The following is a 24223-nucleotide window of genomic DNA, read 5'->3' on the forward strand; positions in this document are numbered from 1 at the left end:
TTTGCCTTCCTCTCCCATTGCAAAAGGGAAAAAAAAAAAGATGCACTTGAAAAAGGATGGATCCTTGCCTTCATATTATGTCTGCAAGAATAAGAATTAAACATGTCTGGACATGACAGGATCTTAGTAAGGGCTTTGATTCACAAGTGGGAACACTTTGTATTGGGACAGCTGTTGTTATTCCTGCCCGAGCTCCCTGCTCCAGCCCTCAGAGGATCCCGCCTCCGCTGCAGGGGTGTCTCGGTCGGTCACGAAGCAGCTGAACTGCCACAGTTTATAACCAAACAAGTAAAGTAGCACCGTGCTGGTTTCACTTACCTCACAGTGTGACCAGATGCACAGCAACTGCATTAGTGTCAGATCTCCAGCTCATGAATATCCCCCTCAGACTTCAAGTAGAAACAGCTGTTCCAGTTACACCAGGTATCTCCCTTGTGCTGGGTGGCCCACCTGTGAGAAGCACATGAGGAACTGTGCAGAAATTGGTATAACTCATATTAGAAGATGAGATTGTAACAGAGTCAGTGTTCTCAACTCTCTGCTCCTTCTCCACTGTTGAAGGAACACCATTGTGCTAGGCCTTTATTTTAGAGTTGGGTTACCACTCACAGTTCTCTCAGGAAAAGGGAAAGTGCTTGGACACTCAAGATTTAAGCCAAGCTGCCTGGTTTTTGGGGTGCACAGAGGCAAAAATGTGAAACATAGTGGAGAGGAGAAGTCTTGCAGGAGAAAAGCATCACCAAATGTGACCAGGCCTTGTGGTTGTCACAGCTACGGTAGTGGTGGGGATCAGGTTAATGAGAGTGTCTGCCAGCAGCTGGGGATCAGCAGGGGCTCTTGGTTCTTGGCTATCAGGGAGAGCCACAGGTGATGTGGTGTCTCTTGGTTTCGTGTACCCTTGTAGCCATCCTTTGACACAACTCTGGCCTGCAGAGTTTCTGAGGAGCAGTGGCCAAGCTCCTGCCTGGCGCTGGCCTTCGTGGCACGTGAAGTGTCCCCTCGCGTGGGTCCCACTGCAGTGCATCCCACGGCACTCCTGCCCTCCGCAGAGCCCTGGAGCAGGCATGGCACGGGCTGCCAGGCCCCGGAGCTGTCGCTGCTCCCTGCCCTTTCCAAGCTGCAGTGCCATGTGTGAGCTGCCCAGCCAGCTCCCGGCAGGCTGTGCATTTCGATGCAGCCATCAGCAGTAGCATGGCTAATGGGCTGCTGTTTAAATGGCTGTAATTAGGCTTCAAAGTAACCATTATGATGAAAGGGGGAAATCTCACATTCCTCTCCACTCTATCATTTCAGGGTGTCTGGCAGCACCCCAGAAAGAAAAAAGCGCATCACTTGATGCCACCAGAGCTACCTGTTTGCGAGGAACATCTCACCTTTGCTTTATAAAGACCTTTTTTTTCCAGGAGAAAAAAATCCATGCACTTATGAATTAAGTACTCTATTCTCTCCATTCCTGTGGGTTCTTATCTACCCCGTATGTTACCGCTTTGCAAATATTTGAATGGAAACGACGAGAGATAAGGACAGGTGATAATGTGCCCTTGCTGCAGCAGGCAAGCCCCTACCAAGCTACACAGGAACTGCAGGGATATTTTTCAGTTTATTGTATCTTAGAAGGAATATGGTATTTTCTGAGAGCCTGCCTCTTCTGTTTCCTCATTTATCCACTGCAAATTGTTTCGAGTATCTGAAATGCTGGCATTTATTTATTTATTGCACTAGTCCTCTTTGTCCCCCATTCCGTGTTTCATTCAAACCGGGTTGTGCTGCAGGAGGAATGACAAAGGTGATGCTGCTGATATTAAGTGCCAGCACGAGCTCAGCAGTGGCTCGTTTTGGAAGAGGACCTCTTCCTTGCTGAGTGTCTCCATGCTGGGAGGAGAGCAGGCCCGGGAGTCCCAAGAGCAGCCCTCCGCACTGTGTTCCTTGTTCCAACTCCGTTTTGGAGGATATTAGCAGTTTCCATCCTCCTCCTAATTCCACTCCCATAAAACATCCTTCTTACTCATGAAGCAGAATACCTAGATCCACCTTCTTGCCTCCTGGCTAATTACTGTCATTATCTGGCTAGACAAACTTGTCATGAGATTAGAATCTCCTCACAAAACAGGGTCATCTCAGGAAGTTCTTGCTATCCGGTTTTGTGTAAATCAGTCACCTCTGCAGCTAAACGGCAGCTCAGATTGTTGAGAATTCACACGCTCCCAGGAGGGGAGCAGAGGAGCATTTCCACACAGGAGCTGCTTCAAAAGGAACTGGGCGTTCCCACTGACATCAGTGGGGCAAAGCCTACGCCCACTCTCTTGCACCTGCTCAAGGAGTTGTCCTTTAAAGATACTGAAAAGAACTAACCACTTGCAGCAATTTCATTGCCTGGCTGGATCATTACTGTAATAAAGTCGTTATATTCTACTTACTGTATCCTTCACCCTGTGCTTTGGCAGGTTACCTCAGCAGAGCTCTGCAGCAAGCTTCGACCTGCATGGAATAAAGGCAGAAGCCACAAATTAGGCTGGTCATTTTTTTGTGTCTTTTAGGGCTTTGGGTAATTCCAGCCAGAGATCCCAAACTGAAGTATATTCACCCCCCATGTAAAACAGAAACTCAGTGCTGTAGGTGCTGGGTGGTTTGCCCTCAAATCTGCGGGGCTTTCACACAGGCCCTCTTGGGCCTGGTTGTTTCCGTGTGTGGAGAATGTAGGTCTCTTTGTGCTTAGGCAACTGAGAGTCAAACACCTCTTACCCAATTGCCTTCCTAAGTAGGCGAGCAGCAGGACTCCATCCTCCCATAAACCTCTGGTGACACTTCACTTTGCACGCTGGCCCACACAGGGCCTGCCATGCCAGAGAGCACTATGTCACCAGTGCACTAAATAACTGTACTGGGTTTTAACAGGCCTGTGGCATCAAGGAAATCTGTGTTACCCCACCGATGCTCCAAAACGGAAATGTGCAGTTATAGGTGACTGTAACCCTGGACACAGCTAAACAAAACACTCCCTTCCTCAGCAACCTGAACTGCAGATGGTTCTGGCTGTCCTATGGGTCTGTGATGCTCCAGTGACTCTCCTTCTCATTCTTTAGTGAGCAAGACACAGCTGTAGTGGAAGAAGGTTGCTCTGAGCCAGCATTTGGTCTAAGTTCTCTCATTTTCCATGTGAGTGTATCTCGAGACCTTGCTGCAATCCACTCTTTAAATAGTACCTTGCAGCCAAAGCTTATTAGATTGTCCTTGAGCTTTTCTGTGTCCTCCATCCCTGTGATACCTCTGTCTTTTGCAAGTCTCTTGTTGAAAAGCTCAGAGATGTTGGTCCACGTTGTATGGACTAAACTGAGGCTGGTAAACACTAAGCTTAAAAACCCTCCATTCTTTCCTTTCGGTGACTGAGTTTGCTGCATTTCTGCAGGCCTAGTGCAAGGCTGTGCAGATGAGCATTCAGAAAAGGGGTGCGTGCACACATTCTTAGTGAGCAACCCTTCGTGAACATGAACAATTCTGGTTCATGCCTTCGCCCAGCAGGGCAGGAGAGCTGCCAGGTCCTCAGGGCAGCAATTGGCTGCCCTAATCCTTCCTCTTCCTACAGTTTCCTGCTTCACTTACACACTCTTGTCCAAATTCAGCAGATGTTGAAGTTGGGATGCTACAGACAATAGTGTTCTCTGATTCATCCTTAGAGCAGGCCCTGTCCTGTGTAGGAAAGGAGGCAAAAATACAATATTACCTGTGTGTCTAACAAGGCTGTTTCATAATGCATTCACACAAGAGAGCCAAATGAGGGTTGTACAGACAAACTACTTCCAAAGGTACCCAAATAAATGAAGCTTCCTACTTGCACAGATGTGTGACCCAGCCAGCTCCGGGGTGAATCTGGCTTGTGTTTGGCGGTCTGAACAGCTCAGGGGCGAGCATGGTGGGTGAGGGTGGTTGTGTTGGATTGCTGAGCCTTTCCTCAAGTAGCCACACCTTTGTGTAGCGATGCTGTGACTTGTCCCAGGGGGAAAGGAGAGGGTCAGAACTGAAAAAGCCCTGGACACTAGTCAAAGGATCCATCAGCTCAACTTGGTCAGTCCTAGAAGAGACTTATTCCAAACCACTGGCTCTTAAGTCCAACCTGTGCCCGGATTATAGAAGTTGTAGCAGAGGATCTTCCTCGGGGTTAGTCTCAGTTGATATCACTTTTTTCATACTACTGTAACTGGTCTCCATTGCACTAGCAAGTGTGCTGGTACAGGTGAGAGGGAACATCATATTGTAGGGAACAGGTGGTGGCTGCAAGGATTGCCCTCCAGAAAATGTCCTTAGTGAGGTGCAAACTGAGGCTTGAAGTGCCTCTTGTTTCTGCTGAGAACATGTTTATGAGCAGGCTGCTAAGCCAGCAGGAGCCACTTCTCCATCTCTTACCCTCCCATTGAAGTGCTTCTCCTTTGGTTTCATCAGCTCTTTGTGAGATCTGAGAAATGCTCAGGGTCACTCCCCAGGGTAACTTGTAAGAACAAGCTGTGCCATGTGCCCTCAAACCAGGGCCACATGCATCTGAAGTCTTACCCTCAGCTCAGCTTGGTATTAGTGGAGAGGAACAGTTAGATCAGAAGATACTGCTCTGAGAATGCCACGTTTGTGAAAGGAGCAGGTTGTTCCTTTCTGTAGTGAGCAGGGATGGTGCTGGCTGTGACAGCAGTCCTGCTCCTGGCAGCTCTGTTGGACTGCAGAGGCAGAGGGGTAAAACAGACCACTAACAACTAATGGGGAAGGGCAGCTCCAGCAGAAGAGTCTGAGGGAGAGAGAAAAAGACTCAGTTTATGGCTCGTTGTTTGGGTCACCTGCCTGAGATAAAGCACTTCTTCAAGTCCTGTTCTGCTGGTTTTGGGTCTCAAGTGATTCATTTCTCCCAGAGCCACCTCTCAGTGGGATGGAGCTGCTGACCTCCCAGGTCATGTTCCCCTTCCTCCGTATCACCTCCAGCCCTTCTGCTGGTGCTGTGATACCATCAGGGGAGTGAGGGTTTCAGTGCTGGCTTCTGGCAGGTGTTGCAACTCTCAGCACCTGTAGGCTGTCGAGGCAGCAAGAGCAGGTATTTTTGTCCTGACAGGGAGGGAGAGACCCTTGAACAGTGCACTGAGAGGGGTGATTGCTGTGGTGTAGGGAATGATTAAACACAGATTTGTGATCTTTACCTAGGCATGTGGGAGGACAGAACCTTGAACTTAGGCTCCCATCCTCCTGCAGACTTCTGCTAGCAGCAGCATCTCCTATTCCCTCTGATGTAGCTTAGGATGGGAAAGGAGGTAGGGTAAGTACCTGGTGCTGCAAGATGCTTCAAAGTGACCTTCTCTGTCAGAAACTTCCAATCTGTCCAACGGTGTCTATATTCTCTGTACTGTACCTTCTGATCCACATAGCTCTGTAACCATTTGGGAAGTCTGGCAGAGCATAAATAAAATATATTGACACACATAGCAACCAAAACCACCTGTCAGCTCAATGTGTAGGTTTTGCATTTAAGATGTAGAATAAATTAGACATCAAACTGCTAGTGTTGGATGTACAGTACCCAGATTATCCACGAAGCTTCCTAGATATCCACCCTAATCTTGGCTATGACTTAGAAGTGAAGAGAACAAGAGATCAGTTTGTGTTCTGGCATTATTTCATGTGTGCCTGTTTGTGGAGAAGTCTTTACTGGCCTTCCAATGGAAACAAAGCACTTGTGTCTGCAGACCTGAGCACTCACATTTCCTGGAGAAATACATGCTTTTTAGGGCTTTGTTTGATTTGTTCATCAAATGCGAGGTAAAAGCACTCTCTAATTCCCTCCCGTCTTTCTGGCTGAGCAGGCTCACGCTCAGTTGAGAGGCATGAGGCCCTGACAGGAAGGTTGCACCCCCTGGCTGGCTTTCCTTCCCCACTGACTCTTGCCGGGGGATCATTGTCTTCTCTGAGGACCTGTTGGATTTGTGCTGGGAAGCAGCGCCCCAGCACAGCCGGACTGGTACTGCATCCCCTGCTTTTCCTCCTTCTCTTTTGCACTGAGGCGTTTGCCTCCCGGGAAAAAAACCTCTCTACATGGTTTCTCTCCGCACAGTGGGACCTTCTTGCCCCAGCAGTAAAGTGACTGAACCGTGCTGAATGCTGCAGGGCTGCAGCACCCACAGTCACCCTCACGGCCACAGCATGTGCTGAATGTAGACTTGTCCTTCAGCAGCTGAGGGCATCAAGTCCCTTCCCCTCACTGCTGAGGCTTCTCCGCTACATCGAGCTGTTGGGGCAGGACAGGCCGTGCAGCTGCACCTTCACAAATCACCTGTGTCTGGTTGGTGGCAGAAAGCTCTTCCCCCACCCTATTTCTTTTTCTGCTGTGGAAAAGAACAGCATTCATTTCCAACACTGCCTCAGACAAAACACTTGAGGGTCTTACAAGGTTTTCTTGTTTTCTGGCATGTTACTTCCTTCTCCTGTCTGAAGGATTTACAGTTTTTCCCTGGGGCAAGCAATCTCCCTGTGCCCTTTCCTTCCTCTATTATAACTTCCTAAAACCAGTCCCATCTCTGCAAACCCATGGAACAGTGATGGGGAGCAGGGGATGGAGAAGAGTTAATGTCACTGATGTAAAACCCAAGTGTATTTCAGTGTTTGTTTAGTACTTCACAAACTATAAACCACCCTGTGGGGGTGCTGGAAGTAGAGATAAATAAATTAGTGACTTCACAGGCAATCATTGCTGATTTTGTTGGGTCTATGAGAATCCTCTTCCCCACAGGAAACCATGTTGCCACACAGCAGTTCACAGCTCTCTCTTGGGCCGGACACAAGTGTTTTGTGTGTCATGGATCATTTCTGGTCATGACCACGTCGGTGCAGAGACAGTGGTCAAATGTTTATGAGTTTATGGATCCAGCACCAAACACATTCCGGTGACATGGTCACATGCCTTCCTAGTGATCAGCAGTACTTGACATCCAACTTACGGTGACGCATTTAGTTGAAAAATAAAAAAGGATCCAATGAACAAAAACTTGCAACACTAAGGAAACACTTCTGGGGCTGAGCCCATCCTTTTGGGACAACAAATTTGCTCTGTTGGCTGACAGTGCATGGTTCTGCCAAGCTTTCTGGTACCTTGAAATCTGCTTTCTGAAAAAAAAACATTTAATCACATCCTAAAACCTTATTGTTGGCTCTTAATTATTGTGAAATGTAATTGCACCCTATGACTGAAAGGCAAAGAAAAGCACAGGAGTAATACAGAAAACTGTGTCACAGCAAATGATAGATGGGTTGAAGAAAGGAAAATAGGAAGGCAGGAAAAGATTGAGGGGGAAAAAAGAAAACAAACAATAGCATTCCATTCACACCATTATGTCCACTAGTGTTTGATGATCCTTCTTTGAATTCTTTCAGGTAGTTTTTGAACCAGTTTATATTTCTGACTTTCACTTCAGGCTGTGACAGTGAGTTCCACAGGTAAAGGAAGCACCAAGAAAGAATGATGGTCCCATTCAGGCAGTGGCCTCAGAACACATCACTGGGTGAACAGGCTCTTCTCTTTCACACCTGCGCTCTAAAATTTACCATTATTTTTGCCTGCTTCTTGTGTTACGGGACAAAGTGAAAAATCATTTCCTGATCACATTCTCTGCTTCACTCCAAGTATCCAGCATGTTCCCATCCAGTTTTCTTTTCAAGTGAGAGGGGCCCCATCTGTTCATCTCTCCTGCTGCTGCAGCCATTTTAAATCCCTCATCAGCAGTGTCACCTTAGACTTCCCTATTTCTGAAGGAAAAGGACATCATAGCAGTGGGTTGAGTAAGACTGCAGGTGGTCAAGATAGTACCACGTTATTCAAGTACACCATGGCACAAGCCTTTTTTCTTCATACCTTCTAATATCCCTCTGGCTTTTTTGGCCTCTGCAGGACGCTCTGTAGGAGGAGGGAGACTCGTGCTGCATCCAGGCTAGAGAGTTTGAGGAGGGTCTTCACTGCCACAGTCTGATGAAATGTAAAGAAAAAATAGGCAAAGCTTTTGGCAGCTTGGAGAACAGCGATGTGTAAGGGTGGAGAGGAGAGTGTTCTGTTCTAGGAAGACATCTGTGTGAGGGCCATGAAGGGAAGGAGTTAAAGACTAAATGAAGCCTCTCTGGTTTGGGTTAAGGTAGGGCTGAACACAAGAGCTTGAAAGCTTATGTGTACCTGAGGCTCCTCCAGAGGCCTTAAGTAAGGCTGCCACCCCAAATTGTCCTGTCTAGACTATTGCTGCCAGAGCATGGCTGGGGCCAAAGAGCAAGGAGTCAGGAGTTAGATTTGCATTTCTTTGCTTGTAAATGAAGTGTATTTAATAGGGAATTTTTAGGACAACAAGCATGGCTGTTATACAGCACAGTGCAACTAACCCTCACACTCAGAAATTACAAGTAGAGCCCTCAAAAAGCTCCTAGAATTGGTGTAAACTTGATATGACACAGTATTTTAACCTACGTATTTTGAACTGCATTTTTTTGCTGATCAGCCTTCAGAATTCAGGGGTCAACCATTTTAATATCTTTCTGTAATCCTGTGGGCTACAGAGGTGGTTCTTTTTCCTTTCTTTCTTTAGAATGGAAGGTGAGAATCTGATATAATTGCAGGATTTTCAGCTGTAAAAGGCAAGGATTGCTCTGAGATGAGAGCACTGTCACCATAGCCAGTGACACTACGGACTGTTTTCTGGGAATTGCTGGATTAAGGCCCTCCCCAGCCTTCTAGGAAACCCAAATTGTTGATTCCTCTTTCCAGTTTTGTTTCATGAGACTTCTCTCTTGTGGTTGAAGCCTGTGTTTTCCACCCCTGATACTGGTGACAATGCCAGCACTGGGGAGCAGCAATAGGCTCCAAGCAGGTAAGCTGACACCTCAGTGTTGTTTATTAGCTCTGCCTGCCTGCTCTGGCACAACGGTGGATTTTTTTCCTAAGGGCTGGCACCCCTTTCAGCTGCAACACTTGTCCTACTTTAAACAAGTATCGTTGCTGTTATTATGATGTGACCCTTCAGCCAAACACCCGTGGCAACCAGCCGTCTGTGTAGGGCTGTTTCTCTGGAACAAGTGAAGCTGTGGCTCCATCTCCATCCCAGGACTTCACCCTCTGGGAAGGACAGCTCAAGCTTCCCATGTCATTCAGACAGCTTTCCTCCTGCTCCTTACCCCACCCCAGCCCCACAGGATGAGGAGCTAGTTTCCCATTCCTCTCTCAGCAGCTGGATTTATTAGGAGCCCGGGGTGGGCAGGACTGTGTTGTCACACGTGTTCAGTGCACTCCACAAAGGGCAGAGTGAGAAGCTGAGAACAAACCCAAGAGCAGTAGCTGGTTTCTGTGCAGACACACAGACCTGCAGTCTTGCAGAGCACACCTCTTTTCCCTGTCTTCTCAGTCAAACCCAAGCTTCCTCATTCAGCTCAAGCTTTCCTTTGGTACAGTCAGAGTGACCTCTCACCTGGGGCTTGCCTGCCCAATTTGTAAGCCCTTTAATAATGGTGATCCATTATCCTACTTTGCACATCAAAACGCACACAGGCTCCTCCCAAACAAGAGAACTTGGCAGATGAGCCGTGGGTAAAATGCACAATAGTTTATACAAATTATACTGTTCGAGGGTGTCATTTCTCTTTCTCCTCAGCAGAAGGAAAAGATTTCTTCCCCTCCAGATCTTACAGAAGCAGTGTTTATAAGTAATCACTGCAGTATTAGGTTTATCCAGACACAAGACCACTCTGCTGTGGATGTGCCATGTAATAAGGATGCAGATGAAAAAGCCTCAGCGTGTCCCAGTGTCTCTCCAGGATCAGGCTTTCCCTTGCTGCAGCATTGCCCGTGGCTCTGTGTAGCCCTTTGTAACTCCTGGGTTTTGTCCATCTCTAAAGGGAGCTCGTGCTTTCTGTGATTATGGAGCATCTCGCACAAGAGATCTCTAATTTGAGCTGAGGATTAGCTGAGTGTCTGGCAAATTCTTTGTGTAGAAAATGAAATAATCCCAATGCGTTCTGGCTTCTCTTAGAGGCTTCGGCTTCTGGTGTCACTGTGCAGTGGGTGTTGTGTCTGTGCACATCACAGTCACCCCTGAGCAGCAAGTGGTGTTTATTGGAGCTCCTTCCCCTGCCGGCAGTGCAGGAGGGGAGTCCCTGCTGACGCAGACAGTGCCCGCACCGGACGTGCCAGCCTGTGGGGAGTGGGGAGGGCTGTCACTGCACACACATGGGCCTCTCTTCACGGCCCCTCTTCACGGCATCGGGCCACTTCTGTTGACACAGCCCGTCATACCTGCCACAGCGAACCTGCTGGCATCTTTTAGATCTATGTAAATTCTGCTGTTGATGAATTCAGCAGCTTCCTCTTGAAAACCTTTATTGAGTGACTTTCACACTGCCCCCACAGAGCCCTGTTCCTTGAAGTCAATGGGAGATCTGGGTGTGGTGAGAAGTCAAGATCAGACCTGTAAATCAGATGATAAAGAAAAGTGAATCAGTAAGAAATGCTTTTGGGGAACAACATATTCCTTTCCCATCAATTAAAAGCAGAGGGAATGTCCCAGGAATAGCTTCTCTCTGGCATGTGAGGGACTACATTTCAGCAGCATAATGATCTAATAGGGCTTTCTGGTAGGTTGAGGACATAAAAGCACACTTGTGCTAAATACATTGTTCAGGCTGTCTACTAAGATCCATTTCTGAAGAAGGATATGTAAATTTGTGTGGTTACTCCAGGGATGCATTCAGACCTCTTGTGCACTATTAGCATATCCCGTGGCAGAGCCCAGTCCCTGGCAAATTGACATGCTGTGTGCTATGCCCCAAAAATGTTTGATGTGGCTATTCAGGCTTCAGGTGCTCAGCCCCAGGGAACATATTCTGCTGTGTCCAAATCTCTTAGGTACACCAAAAGCCTCCCTTATTCACTGTCTCCTCCTGAAATATCCATGGCAGCTCACTGTGAAATTATGTGCCACTTCTGTCCTTTTAGTTGCTGAGTTTATTTAATTACTGTTATTGCAGCTTTCTTCGTGACTTTCTTCTCCTTTCATAAGCCAGTGGTACCTGGCCTGCTGTGGGTCACAAATCATCAAGAGGTTGCCTGTGACATCACTGCAAATAAAATAAAACTGCACAAACATGTGCCCGAGCGTGTGCAGAGCTCAAGCGCAGAGACGGGAAGAGGAACCGACCGTGCCAGCTCTCACTGCCAGCACTGCGGCGCTCCTGGTGCCCTGCTCAGGTGAGCTCTGCTGGCACGAGGGGCTTCTCTTGGCCTTTGTCCCCAGAACATGAGCTGGGCTTCCATAAACACACAGGCTGGGAAATGCAATTGCCAGTGTGGGACGTCACCGCTCCCGTTGCCTGTCCTCACAGCATTTCCTGTGCTCCTCCCTTGCCCCTGCACCGTGGCTCTGCTTCTGCCATCACCCCGTCCTGGGCCTTTTTGTGCTGCTGGGGCAGTGTTTGGGAGCTGAGTGCCTTTTTGTGAGCTGTTTCATCATGTTGCTTGAATCACGAACAACAGCGGGGCCAATAAAAGAGCCTCTGAGTGCTCTGCAGATGGAAGATGTCATACTGGGAAAATCAATCCGCAGATCTGCTCTTTGATGGAATCTAGCTGCAGGCAGATGCTTTCATGTGCAGCAGCATCTTCCCAGACAGATTATTCCCTTGCTCACATTGTGTACAGTCGTGCAAGTCCTGGGATAAGCAGCTTTGCGCTGCAGCACTTTTCTAAACACAACTAAAGTTCCTTTCTCATGGAGGGCACTTCCCTGTAGGGCTGTTTTGGGACAGATGGGAGAGAAAACAGACTGGCAGTGACCGTGTGACTGGGTAAATGTAGACCCAGGGATAACAAGTGCTGATGCACCAGGGCATTGCGGGAGAAACCTGCTCAGCAGTGTGAACATCAGTCACCTCTCCAGCCAGCCCCAGCACAGTGCACACTGAGGTAAAGGGGATGAGAGAGAAAATATCTGGCATGGCCAGTGGCTCAGAAGAAAAGGCAGGAATTTGTTCTGTCAGCATTTCAAACTAATTTCCTCAACAGTTTTAAAGAGAAAAAAAAGGTACAGCCACCTCCATTGTGAGGAGCAAACGATAAGGATCAGCCAGGAGCTCTGTTCAGACAGCTGGGCAGAAATGCCCTGGAATTCTCAGCAGGCGACCAGACACATTGGAACATGTTGTGATACTTTGTTCTATTACTCATTATTGCACTTTGCACATGGAAACTGTGAAACTCCCACCAGGCTGAGTGTTGGCCATGCCAACCTCCATAGAACCTCCTTAAAGAGAGAAAAGGTTCCCTCTGTACATGCAGTTCTCGTATCACACACCGAAACCATAATAAACCCAACCTGTGAACTTGTTACATTTTTATGAGCCTACATTTGGGGCAAGAGTTTCTTTTCAGTAAGATTTTGTTTGGTATCCAACAGCTAAAACTAAAAATAGTAAATTGCCACCTAATCTAACCTTGTGTGACTCAGCTACTTTCTCCCAGGTCTATTTGGTTTTTATCTCAGTGTCAATTATTGGCTACTAACAGCCTTCCTAGAGAGAACTAGCCAGTTCCAGCCCAGGGGAAGCATGAGAAAATGCAGTGGAGTGGAAGGCTTTGTGAGCTTTGAGTCCTGAGCTGACACTGCCTCCTGGAGCACCTCCCCACCTCTTTTGCCTTTGTAACCCCCACCCTTCCACCCATAGTTGTCCTAAACATGTCTTGTGCCAACATGAAAAGGCATTTATTTACATGGAAAAGCAATGCTAGGATAGTGCCAGTGTGCTCTGTCTTTGGTAGGAAAAGCAAACAGGTTTTGTCTTTAAAAAAAAAAAAAGTTGTTTCTTTTTGTTTAGCTTTTCTTTCTTATTTTGCATCTCATCAAGTATCTTTCTCCCTCCTTTGCAGCCCACAGCCCTGGAAGCTGGTTTCCACCAGGAGGGGCCACTGTGCCTTTCCCATTATTGCCTGAGCTCTGGCACTGCTCCACACCATGCAGGAGAGGGATAGCTAAAGAAGGATGGGCAGAGTGAAATTTCACCCAAAGCAGTTTTATTCAGCCGTCCCCACATTCTCCTGTAAGTCTTGCTAAAATTTACTATTTGGCAACTCTGGCCTATCTATCTATCTATCTATCTATCTATCTATCTATCTATCTATCTATCTATCTATCTATCTATCTATCTATCTACCTATCTGTCTATTTAAAATAGTCTGTCCATCTTTCCTACACTGCACTTCAGTGACTTCCTCGTAACAGTTTGGTCTCTTAATTGTTCTGCTGTTTGTTCTTCCAAAGTGCAGAAAGGTTATTCCGCTTCAGATCTCAGAGTTAATGGCAGACAAAAGGAAGTGGGTGTGGAGTAGCTTATATGTGCACTGTGAAAACCTGGTGCCCTTTCTATTTATAGCCCCACTTGAACTTTCATTCATTTAGTTGCTATATTGGTATGGCAAACATTCCATCTCCCAGGGAAAGTGCGTGAGCAGCGCAGGGGAGCAGGAGGGAAACACGCCAGCCATGCAGGCAGATACTGAATGGCCCAGGAACCACTGCTCTTCCCAGAAAGCATATAGAACCAAGGTGACACTGAAGGGAAGCTGCCCTGGCACACTCATTCAGCTAACAGGCTTTGAGGTAAACCCAAACCTTCTTATTGACTTCATATCTTTTATTTCATTTTAAATCAAAGGAATTGTTAATGTATCTGTTCTCAGTGGCATAGGTTTGTCTGATAAAATGAACACACGTGGTCACTTGCCCCATGCTCTGCCTTCTGGGTAGAGAACTGGCTAACAAGCACTAAGAACTCTTGGGGGACTTTTTAGTGCTGGCCAAGGGGGTTTCCTCAGCTGGGCAGTGTCTCACATCTGTCTGTTACTGTGAAAGTTACAGAAACTGTGACAAGTTACAGAGAGAAATATTTAGGTGAGGACATTAGACAGCCAGATCCAGAAACTAAAAGATTCTTTTCTTCCAGGAAGAATTAAGGGTCTTGCCTACCATTTGGAGACACCCAGACATGCTTTATTATAACCTCATATCTCAAGTCAGAGAAGGCTCCCATGTGATTTTTTTGTGTGTCAGTTATTGTGAAGCTGTTAGAAAGGTAAAAAAAAGGTTTTCCTAATTTATTACCTTTTATTACCTTTACCATCTGTTCCTTGGAGAACAGAGAAGTTAGTAGAAAAACATATACCTTAGGAACTTCCTGGGTAGGAATGAAGGGTTTGATCCATTGCTAATAAGGAAAAGCAGAAGTTGCCAGCCAGTTCACTGATGGAGAGACTCCTTAGTGCTTTTGGGACAGCTACCAGCACCTGGTGGAAGCATCTCCCCTTCCTATGGGAGAGGCACCACTTGCTGTGTTTTTCCCTCACCTAATCCTGCCTACTCATGCTCACAGGTCTTTGTTTGCCAAAGCTGCCTTTGCAGGTTAGGATTAACCACTTTGGTCAAAGCTGTAGCCAGGTGAGGAACCCAACTGTAGCACGAGGGGCACTAACAGCTGCTGAAGGTGTCCCTCTGGCTCAGGGGAAACCTTTACCTGAAATGTGAACCACTGCCCTGCAACCAGGTACCTGTGGTCTTTATTCCAGCCAGGGGTTTGCAGGGCACGTGCTGGGCCTGTTATATTAGCACCAGGCTGCTTGGATTTGGACTCCTTCCAGAACTTCCCCGGGTGTCACTGGCATGAGGATTTAGGTGCCCCTTCACCCAGCATCTGTCCCCAGCTTGTGCCCACCCTCAGTTCCCCTGCCTCTCACTCTTGCAAAGTGGTCTCTGCACCTCAGTTGGGCCAAGGAGGAATCCACATCAAGCAGCTCCCCTTACCCCTCCTACCTTACCTCAGGGCTTGGGCTACAGCTGCCAAAATCTGCTAGTCAGTGAATTAACTGACTGCTATTGATGCACATCCTTGCTTCTGTTTAGGGATGCAAAATGAGAATTTTCAGCCCGTTCCTGATAGATACTGAGGACACAGATCCAAAATGGTATTTGCTTCAAGCTGGTAGCTGTTTTATAAAAAAGAAGGTGAATACACTCAGGGACTTTGACCCAGAGGAGCTGCTTTCTATTAGGTCCAGGGAAGGTTACCCAGTCATTCCATGGGAGGGAATACAGTGGAGCCACGGGTCTCATTTTGAAGAAAACGGAGAACCCGTTACTTTGACCTCCCTCTAATTGCACATGAGATTATCTGAAGAGGTGGAAGGTCTTCCACTAGATTGAATAATAAAAGAGAATTTCCTTAATCCTTCTCTGCAGTCGGTTTGCAGAGACAAACAGCTTTGTGAGCAGGTTGTTCAGCAAGCGTGGCGCTTTCCCTCCATTCTGGGGTTAAGATCTGAGGGCAGCAGCCAGCACTGAGAAGAGTCCTGTGACTCTGAAAGAAGATGTGTGTATTGATACTGGCATCTCCTCTGGCTTGAGCAATCCTGGACGTGGGGCGAGGTCATCGGCGCTTTCATGTGCTAGCCAGGCTTGGATTCTCACACCCTTATCTCTCACACTGGCTAAGGCGTCGCTCTGTTTTCTCTTCTATCTGCATAACCAGGTGTTGAGCAACTGGAATGTCATTCCAGAAATTCTGACTGGCTTGGGTGTGTGCTCCTCGCAGGAATTACTTCTGGGAATCACTTTGGTGGGCCAAACAATATGGTTTTCAAAAATTGTGTTACTGTACAGCATGCATTTAAATGAATTGTGTAATTTAGCCAAGCATGATCCCTCTATTGCAGAGTAGCAGACTCCTGTGCCTGCTATTCCAGAGGGTGCTCCAGCTCCTAGGAGCTGTCTGTTACTTACATAATTATGGGATTTATTTACACTGCCTATATGTGCCAGCAGGGAATTGAGGTTTATTTCATATTTTCCATTGTTTCAAAGTTGCAGCAGCACTTTTCATCCTCCCACAGCCCCAGGTCGTCATAATTCAGCCCCATCATTCATTTCACTCAGCCACAAGCAGAACACATTCCCAGATGGAAGTGACACTGCAGCAGACACAGAAGCTGGGAGGGAGCAACCTTCAATACTCTTCAAAGCCTAGGACACAACTGGCCTTGGATTTTAAATGCGGTCCAAAGCTTTTTTATCCAAAGACAGTCAAGGGCATTAAAATGAGACTATGGCAGAAGAGAAACAGGGCCTTGAGGAGGGCATAGTTAATGTTCTCTTAGCAAGGCACGGGGTGAGACAGCTGCACTGGGTCATGGGAACCGGCCAAATCTGCAGGATATGAAAGAGATCACTTGTGTGCTTGTGTGCAGCACACCAGGTGTTAGCAGGTCCTGGGAAGGTGGAGATTTCCCCTGAAATCCCCAGGGCTCGTGCCATCTCTGGTGCTTGAGCTCCCTGTCAGTGAGGTGCACTGAGTGACCCTTCTGGGCATCTCCTGAGGTTTTGCACAGAGAGTGCAGCAACAAGGTGAGCTCACGCCTCCCTCCAGACCGTGGCCACGTGGGCAGCATTTAGGCAGAGGATTATGCTACAGTTGGTGGCATGACTTTGTGATACCTTGAAATGTGGCCCCTCCAGAGCATTTATAATCAAAGGTAAATCCAGCTGTAATGGTGAGGAAAGCTGCTCATCAGAAACTTTGCCAGGCAGTCGTGTAGCTGGGATATGTTCTTAGCTCGCTGTACAGTCACATTTCAACTGTGCATTATGCAACTGCTATTAGCATTAATGAGTTACAAGGCTCATATACTGATACTGTTCCTAGAAACAGGCTGCCCAGGAATGCACTCTTTTGGACTAGTTTGGAGAGTTAGGTGGAGGAGGGAGGACCTCTGTACTTTGGTGCTCTATGGGACACCTGGATCCAAACCCAGACATGAGTCTGGGCTTCAGCTGTGGATTTCAAAGTAAATAAAAAAGCTGCCTCTGTTTGGAGTCAAACCTGGATTCTGGTTAGGCTAATAATGTCTCCCAAATGCTTGTGAGTTTGATATCCAGCCTGATGTGGATCGAGGGGAGAAATTGAAAAGCAACTATTTAAAACCTACTAACTAAAAACCAAAGTAAAATTAATCCCAGTCCACGAAGATAACCTGCCCATGGAAATCTCAGTTAATTCTTGTTATGAGTAAGATGAAAATAACTGTCAAATGCTAACATTTCTAGTACTGATGCATAGAAAATACACTTAGAAGAAACTTCCTGCCTTAGCAGGAAGGTCTGCAAGGGCTGTGAATGCAGCTTCACCCATCTCTAATAGATCACTGAAATCAAGAGATTGGCACTGGTTTCCAGCGACTGAATTTCTTACTTGGTTTCGGGCTAGCAAAGTAAACCCCAGTTTTCTGGGGCTGACATGGATGAGACTCAGATCTCAGGTTTGGATTGTCTCTCCAAAGGCTGTGCTTGCTCTCAGCAGGGACTATTTGCACATCCAGACTAGGCAGCAGTGCAGCCATGGACTTACTGCACAAACCGGTACTGATTTTGCTGGTGCAAAATGCAAACACCCTCAATTACCTCTCGAAAATCCTGGCCAGGGCTTGAGATTTGCGATCTGCTTGGATGTGGCACTTCCTATCATGTGCCCTGGCATCTGCACAGGGCTTCCTTTGGAGCCTGCAGGGAGACAGGGAGAAGATGGAAGCTGTAGTTGAAAGGCAGCCGGATCAAAGGCGGGTGATTGGCATCAGGACAGGGTGTCTGAGCGTGGCCTCCCCCTGGGTCGCACCCAGAGCCGGGTCCCTCCTTCTTTTGAGCAGAGCCTCTGGGTAATGGGCAGCCTGTGCACGGGGCACACATCAAACAGGCACAGGCAGGAGCCCAGGCCAGCCACATGGCTGGGACCAGCGAGATGTGACTGGAGATTCCCGGGATGCTCTCGGCCAAACACGAGACCTGAAAGACTGGTGGGAGGCGGGCAGGGAACCAGGGAATAAAAGCCGGGGTTCTCGAGCACGTAAACAATGGAAACCACAGAACAGCCACACTTGCTCTGGAAAATGGCAGTGCCCTGTCGGGGCCAAAGGGCTGGCCAGATGCTCAGGCTTGAAAGGCAGCGACTCAGACCCAGGGCCAGCCTCTGATTCGCTGCCTCGTGCCAAAAAGCCGCGACATCCTCAAAGCTATCGCAGACCAGTGTCAAGGAGAAAATTGCCCCTGGTATCTCGGCTGTCTGCATGACAGGCTACAGTGCTGAGCCCATTGCTGATCTGTGGATATGGATCAGGAAGAGCTTGGGTAAAGTAAACTACTGTTCCAGAGTAAACTGGGAACAAGGAAGAAGTCTGCAGACTTCATTCACACGTTCTCACGGTGTTTTGCAAGCCTGAGTAATCCTGTTCCATAGCCAGACGGCCAAAGCACTTCTAGCTGTGTGCACATACCTTGGTCTGTGCCACCCAAGGACCCTGTGCTGCTTTGGGATTTTGTAGAGATTTGAGGATGCAAGAATAGCTGGGGGATTTTCTGAAGCCTCAGAGCAGGGGGTTCATGAAGAGCTGTGGTAGGTACTGCTTAGAGGAGACTCCCTAACATCCTCTTCTTCTTGCCTGTGCCCTTTGGGTTAGGGGAAACATCTTCCAAAAGCCATGCTGTAAACACGGCCCCCTGGCCTGCACTGCTCTAATTACCTTCTTTAGGCCCCACAGGGACTATGGGCTTTTCCAGGTAGATATTTAGCTGTTATTATGAACATGTAGTCAGGGTGCTCTGGCCTTAGCCAAATTCTGTCACTCTTGGTGTCACTGGCTGCTCTGCTTTAGAGGGCTCAGCAGCATGGAGGGAACCCTGCCTTTCCTCAGCACCTTTCCCCAAAGCTGGTCACCAAAGCATTTACTGGACACACCACGGTTTCCATACCTGACACTCACCATGCAGAGCCTGTTCTGAGCTGCAGCTTTGAGTTTTGCAATCTGTGGTGGCAATACAGGGGTCTCAGGCGAGTCCTGCCACCCCCACTACTTCAGGCAGCTCTTCACAGAAGCCTCTCCCCAGACCTTGCCCCTGCCTAAATTCCTAGTCTAGCAGTATCACCACTTTGGGGCCTCAGCACTGGCCCTTGCTTAAATAGCAAATGCCCTCTGACTCAGCAATCAGCTGCAATTTTGGAGTGAAGGTGTTCTAAAGATTAGGACAAAGGCAAATGTCTCCTCACTCATGGACTTAGCACTTACAGAGCTGCATGTGGCAAATTCTTCTGCTTTGTGTTTCTTGTTTTCTCTTTCATAGTAATAGCTGGGCATGAGCTTGTGGGTTTCCTTGTTTGTTTTTAAAGGCAGTGGATGGAGTTGGAAAAGGTTTTCAGTGCAGGAGGTGTGAGCCTGTTGGTTTAGCTCTGAATAAGGGGATTATAGAGTCAGAAACACGGGGAAACCCTTTTCTGGTAGGTCCTGTGCACATTCCTTCAGACTGTGTTGGCGTCGCTCCAAAACCAACGGTGATTTATGTAAGGAGCTGTGAGAGAAGGGCAGGAGTGTGAATATACACCTGCCTTTGGGTAAGAGGGAAAATATGCTTGCTATGTCATTGCAGCTCACTCAGGGGGACAGAGAAGGGCAGGCAGGCGGAACGCTGGGGAGCAGGGCAGGCGTTGCCAGTATCCACTGGGGGAATCGGGATGCTTTCTCACGTTAGCCGTGGCTCCTCCTCCCATTTTCAGGTGAACAGTTCAAAAAAAAATCAGTTTGACGGTGCCTGAAGCTGTAAGAGCTTTGGGAAAGAGGTCCTGTATCATAGTTCAAATCTGAACTGCAATGCTTAGGGACACCTTGGGTCTGTGGGGATGCGAGGGCCAAGGCTGGGGTCAGTCAGGCCGTTCCAGCTGCAGCTGTACCACATAAGGAGGCTTCTGCCCCTATCACTTAGCCCACCCCACCCAGGGGCAGGGTGCTGCTCCCCACCAAACAGATGCCTTGGGGCTGGTCCCTGATCTTGGCTCCAGAAGGAGGCAGGCTGAAAGCAGCAATTTCAGTCTCTTGCAGGAGCCTGTCTCACCTCCTCTGTGGCCAGATCCCACCCCCCACTTTCTCCTTCCACCTTCTTTGAGGGATGATTGTTGACTTGCATGGGGAAAGTGTTCCCCTCTTTGTGGGCATGTGAGTTATATGCCCCATAAAGCTCTGCTAGGTTCTGGTTAATGCCCAGATTGTCCTGGTCCCAAAACATGGCTCTCATGGGCTGCATTTTCATCCCTGTACTAAATTTCTCCCCCAAAAATAGGGAAAATCTATACTGCTCCCTCTTCCTGCCAACCCTATGAATGAGCAGTGATTCCACTGATCCAAACCTCTTCCGAAGTACCTTTTTAATTGCTCCTTTGGAGCACACTGGAGTCAGAGATGGTGGCAGTACCTCCCGGGCCAGCCCACCGCGTGTCGTCTGGGAGGTCAGTGTCCTCTGTGCCCAGCAACCCCCCAGCACCTTCCATAGGGTGGCACATCCCTGCAAAGCCAAGGTGAAGGCTGCCACCTACTGAGTCCCCAGAGCTGGCTCTGGTGACACCTGAGCATGCCTTTGGCAGGCAGGCACAGCTTGCCACAGTGCTGGAGGGGAGGACCTCAGTCAGGGACCCTTGGAGCTGAAGTTTTCACAAGCAGCATCAATCTCTTGCACTGCGTTTGTATTTAGACACATTTCGTTTGGATAGCAGGACTTTGGGATGGGTTTGCTCTGTGCAGTCTTTCCTTTGAAGGAAGAATCATCTTCAGAACCACCCCAAGGATGTCACTCTGTGTCACCTGTTCATAGCATGGGGGCTGTTGAAAACTTGTGCTTCTCAGAACAGCTCAATAGGTTTGGTGCCTATTCGTGGGTAAATATGGGCTGGGTGAACACTCTGAATTTCTGCAGATAATTCAATACTTCAGAGTCCACTGAAGGAGAAAAGACCCCAAGAAATGGACTGACTGTGTTTAGCAGCAGAGATTTAGCAACAGAAGTCTTTAACAGGAGTGGTACTAGAGGCCAGATTTACTAGAATCACATTCTTAAAGCAATTAAGATCCGATTGTATAATGAATGAATTGGAGATCACCACAAAGCTGTGAGTTTCCCACCCTTGAGTCAAGTTGCAAAGACCTGAGATCATCTTGTTTAAGCATCTGTTGCAAATACAATTTACGGTGCTGTTGCTGGGAGGATTATGATAAGGGAACAAAGCTGCAGAGTTAATTAATTAATGGAAGTCGGCGGTGGGTGGGGAGCACTGCGAGGATACAGGGTTCCCCATCCTACCTTTTGCAGGGCTCTCGTTTCCCTGGAATGTGCTCATGGCTGCTGCTGTGAGGTGGGATCAGCTTTGATGTGCAGTCACAGGCCTGCTCGCAGCCAGTGGGTGTGTTAGCTCTCCTCTCTCAGCCTTCGTGGCAGGAGCAATTAAAGCCCGTTTCTGGAGGAGATGGCCTCGAAACAAGGGAAGCCAACACCCCAAAAATCCCATGACATGGCCTGTGCAAAGCTGGGCTCTGAGGGGGGCCTGGAAGGGTCTTGCCCTTCAGGTCACACTCGCTGGGGGAAAACACACTGTTGCTGGTTGTATTAAGTGAACATGTTCAGGAAAAAGATTGTTTTCCTTGTTTTTTCCAGTTGCCTATTTTTATTGAACAATCACATAAGCCCAAATGGGGTTTAGGTTTACTTGGATGGGAAGTTTAGTTTGGTCTGACTACCTGCTGACAGAGGCAAGGCTGAAGAGCTCTGAGTGCCAGCACTGAAAGGGAATGATAGTGAGGTATTGCCTTCAGAAACTTCAAACACATCCCTTTATCACGGCGTGATTCAAAGCATCACTCAGCAAGTTGGTGCAGATGTAAGTTATCATCTGAATACCAAGCACATTCCAATAACTGCCTCTGAAAGCAGGAGAGTACATTTCTGAGTATTGGTCAATGTCACATCCTTGCCCTTTTGAACAGATGGGAAAAAAAGATGTTTAGGAAAAGAAACACGGAATATTTTCCAAAGCTCTGGCAGTCCAGTGGGGAGCCGAGACTTTGGGAGGCAGAGGGGAGCCATGGGAGCCGCTTCCCTGTGTGTGTGTACGGACTGGTTTGCTCCCTGCAGGAGCAGTCTCCTGGGACTCAAACCTGAGCTGACCTGAGAGGGAACCATGTTCAGTGGAACTACCAGAGCAGTGCAAGCTCAGCTCAGAGAGCCCGCAGGCTCCAGCTCTAGACATCAGTCCAGAGGAAACCTGGCATCATGAGCTCCTTCCTGGGGAGCAAGTCCTTTAAATAGGCAGCAAGGGGACAGACAGGAGAGAAGATAAGAAACCTGTAGGAAAAAGCCTTTCTAAAGCTCAAGCCCATCCTTCCTTCATTCTTGCTCTGATCCCAGTGCTTATGCAAACAGTTTGCTAAGCGTTGGGAAGCTGAACCGGTTGGCTGCTGACGTGTGCAGCTGTCAGTGCACTGTCTGAGGGCACCACTGTCTGGCAGGGGGGAGGACAGTGTGAAACCAAGGGCTGCTTTGACACTCCTGGCCTGGGCCGGCAGCACAAACCAGAGACAAGGCCAGTAGTCACCTTTTTCTCAGTTTTATTTACAAGGCTCAGGCAGCTCATCTCAGCTGCAAAGCACAGCTAAAAGTGGTCAAAAGAGCATTCGGCTACAGCTTTATGTTATAGACCACATGAGGCATGTAAAAAATAAGTGATTGGACCTCCTCATCTTGACACTGTCTAGACACTGTATTATTCTCAGAAAAATGTGTATTACAGGCACTTTCTTATTTGCCAACTTATTTCTCAGTTCATTGGATGCACTGAAATCACGAAACAGCACTTAATGCTATGCCAAGCATTTTGTGTCCTGCCCTGCTTGAAATTTAATGATGCCTGGAATGAAGCTGCCTGCTCATCTCAGTGAAGCTGCTGCAACGTGGCCCATGAGTCCTGGGCATCCAAGGCCTGCAGAGCCCTGGCCAACATCTTGGTTCTGGAAGCAGACTGGTGTGAGGCACTTCACCAAGCAATATTGTGTCTCTGGTCTGCAGTAGGTACTGGGGCCTTGCTTGTTCCCTGTAACACACACAGAAAACCTTGAGTTCCTTAAATTTGGAATATGGAGCTCACCAGTAGAGATAAATTTTCTGGATCAAGGCTGTTCTCCTCCTTCTAATTTATGAATAGCAGAAAGCAGCAGCAGCCGAACTATGCATTTGGTGGGTGTAAAAGAATGACTCATTAGCTTAATGGAGAGTTATCTGGGCAATAAATGCATGAATAGGAATTGTGACAGTGAGTCACCCTTTGATTGTATGCCTGGGTGGAACGGATGCAGGTACCATTTTGCTAGGGACTGGTGTAGGGCAGGGTTCAAGATGGGTTCAGGGGAGGTAGGATGCTTTTTTCAGATCTTAACTGAACATCTTTAGCTGTAAGAGGGAGTTACCAAGCTTCACTGGATTCAGACTTCCCAAATAGGGTCAGTCTTACTGTATGGGAAGGTCATGAAACTGCTTAGCTAGATTTGCCCAGCAGGAACTATCTGAAGGATCTCATAAAGAAAGCCTAATCATGTCCAAATCATGTCCAAAGTAGAACCAACTTCCATCAGACCCTTTGTGTTCAGTCCTGCCCTCTGCCCATGTCTCCCCTCACAAGTCACCAGCTGGTTGCAAGCGCTTCAAAGCCTGACGGGAGGCTGAGGGTGGTCGTGTTCTGGTGTCACCTTAAGCCTGTCAGCACTGCCAGGCCTTGTGGCCACAGGTGGCCTCGAGTGTTCCTAAGCTGTGCCCCACGTGCCTGTGGCTCTGCTGCACCTAAAACTTCCCAGAACTGAGGGAAGGGTGCGTGTGCTCCCTGAAATCCTGCACAGAGATTCATCTGGGAGCTGGAGCTGACATTTTGGTTCAGAAGGAGCTTCTGTGACTTGTCTGGGACAACTGTTAGCCTAGGTGGGGCTTTTGGAGCGAGCCACAGTTTTGATGCCTGTTCTGAGGAGGAGGTTTCAGGAGGAGGACTGTACCTGCCTGCTGAGGTACCTCAGTCGAAACGTTTAGCAGTCATAAGATCCTAAGTCATTAGTTGCTCTTTAAAGTTCTGGCCTGGAATTTCTGATGGATGGTAGATGCCAGAAAGTGAAATTGCTCTTATGATCAAGTGAATCCTCCCAGTATGTGAGGGAGTTACAAAACTTCATTGGCACCATTACACAACAAACAATTGCAGCTGGTTTGAGGAGAAGAGTCTCCACCCTGAAGTATGGTCTATAGCACTGCTCCACTCACGTTTTTCCAGGGACAGAACTGGA

General features: G+C 48.0%; 1 long non-coding RNA gene across 3 annotated transcripts in view; it reads left to right on the top strand.

The window, feature by feature from the left end:
• LOC135412596 (uncharacterized) overlaps nt 1-24223 on the top strand; it is a 68597-nt gene that overhangs the window by 12663 nt on the left and 31711 nt on the right. For all 3 annotated transcript variants that reach the window (XR_010429762.1, XR_010429763.1, XR_010429761.1), the window contains one exon: nt 12917-13086. This is a non-coding gene — a long non-coding RNA (uncharacterized LOC135412596). The remainder of the gene's footprint in view (nt 1-12916; nt 13087-24223) is intronic.

This window comes from Pseudopipra pipra, chromosome 4 (assembly GCF_036250125.1).
Source record: "Pseudopipra pipra isolate bDixPip1 chromosome 4, bDixPip1.hap1, whole genome shotgun sequence".
Taxonomy (NCBI): Eukaryota; Metazoa; Chordata; class Aves; order Passeriformes; family Pipridae; genus Pseudopipra; species Pseudopipra pipra.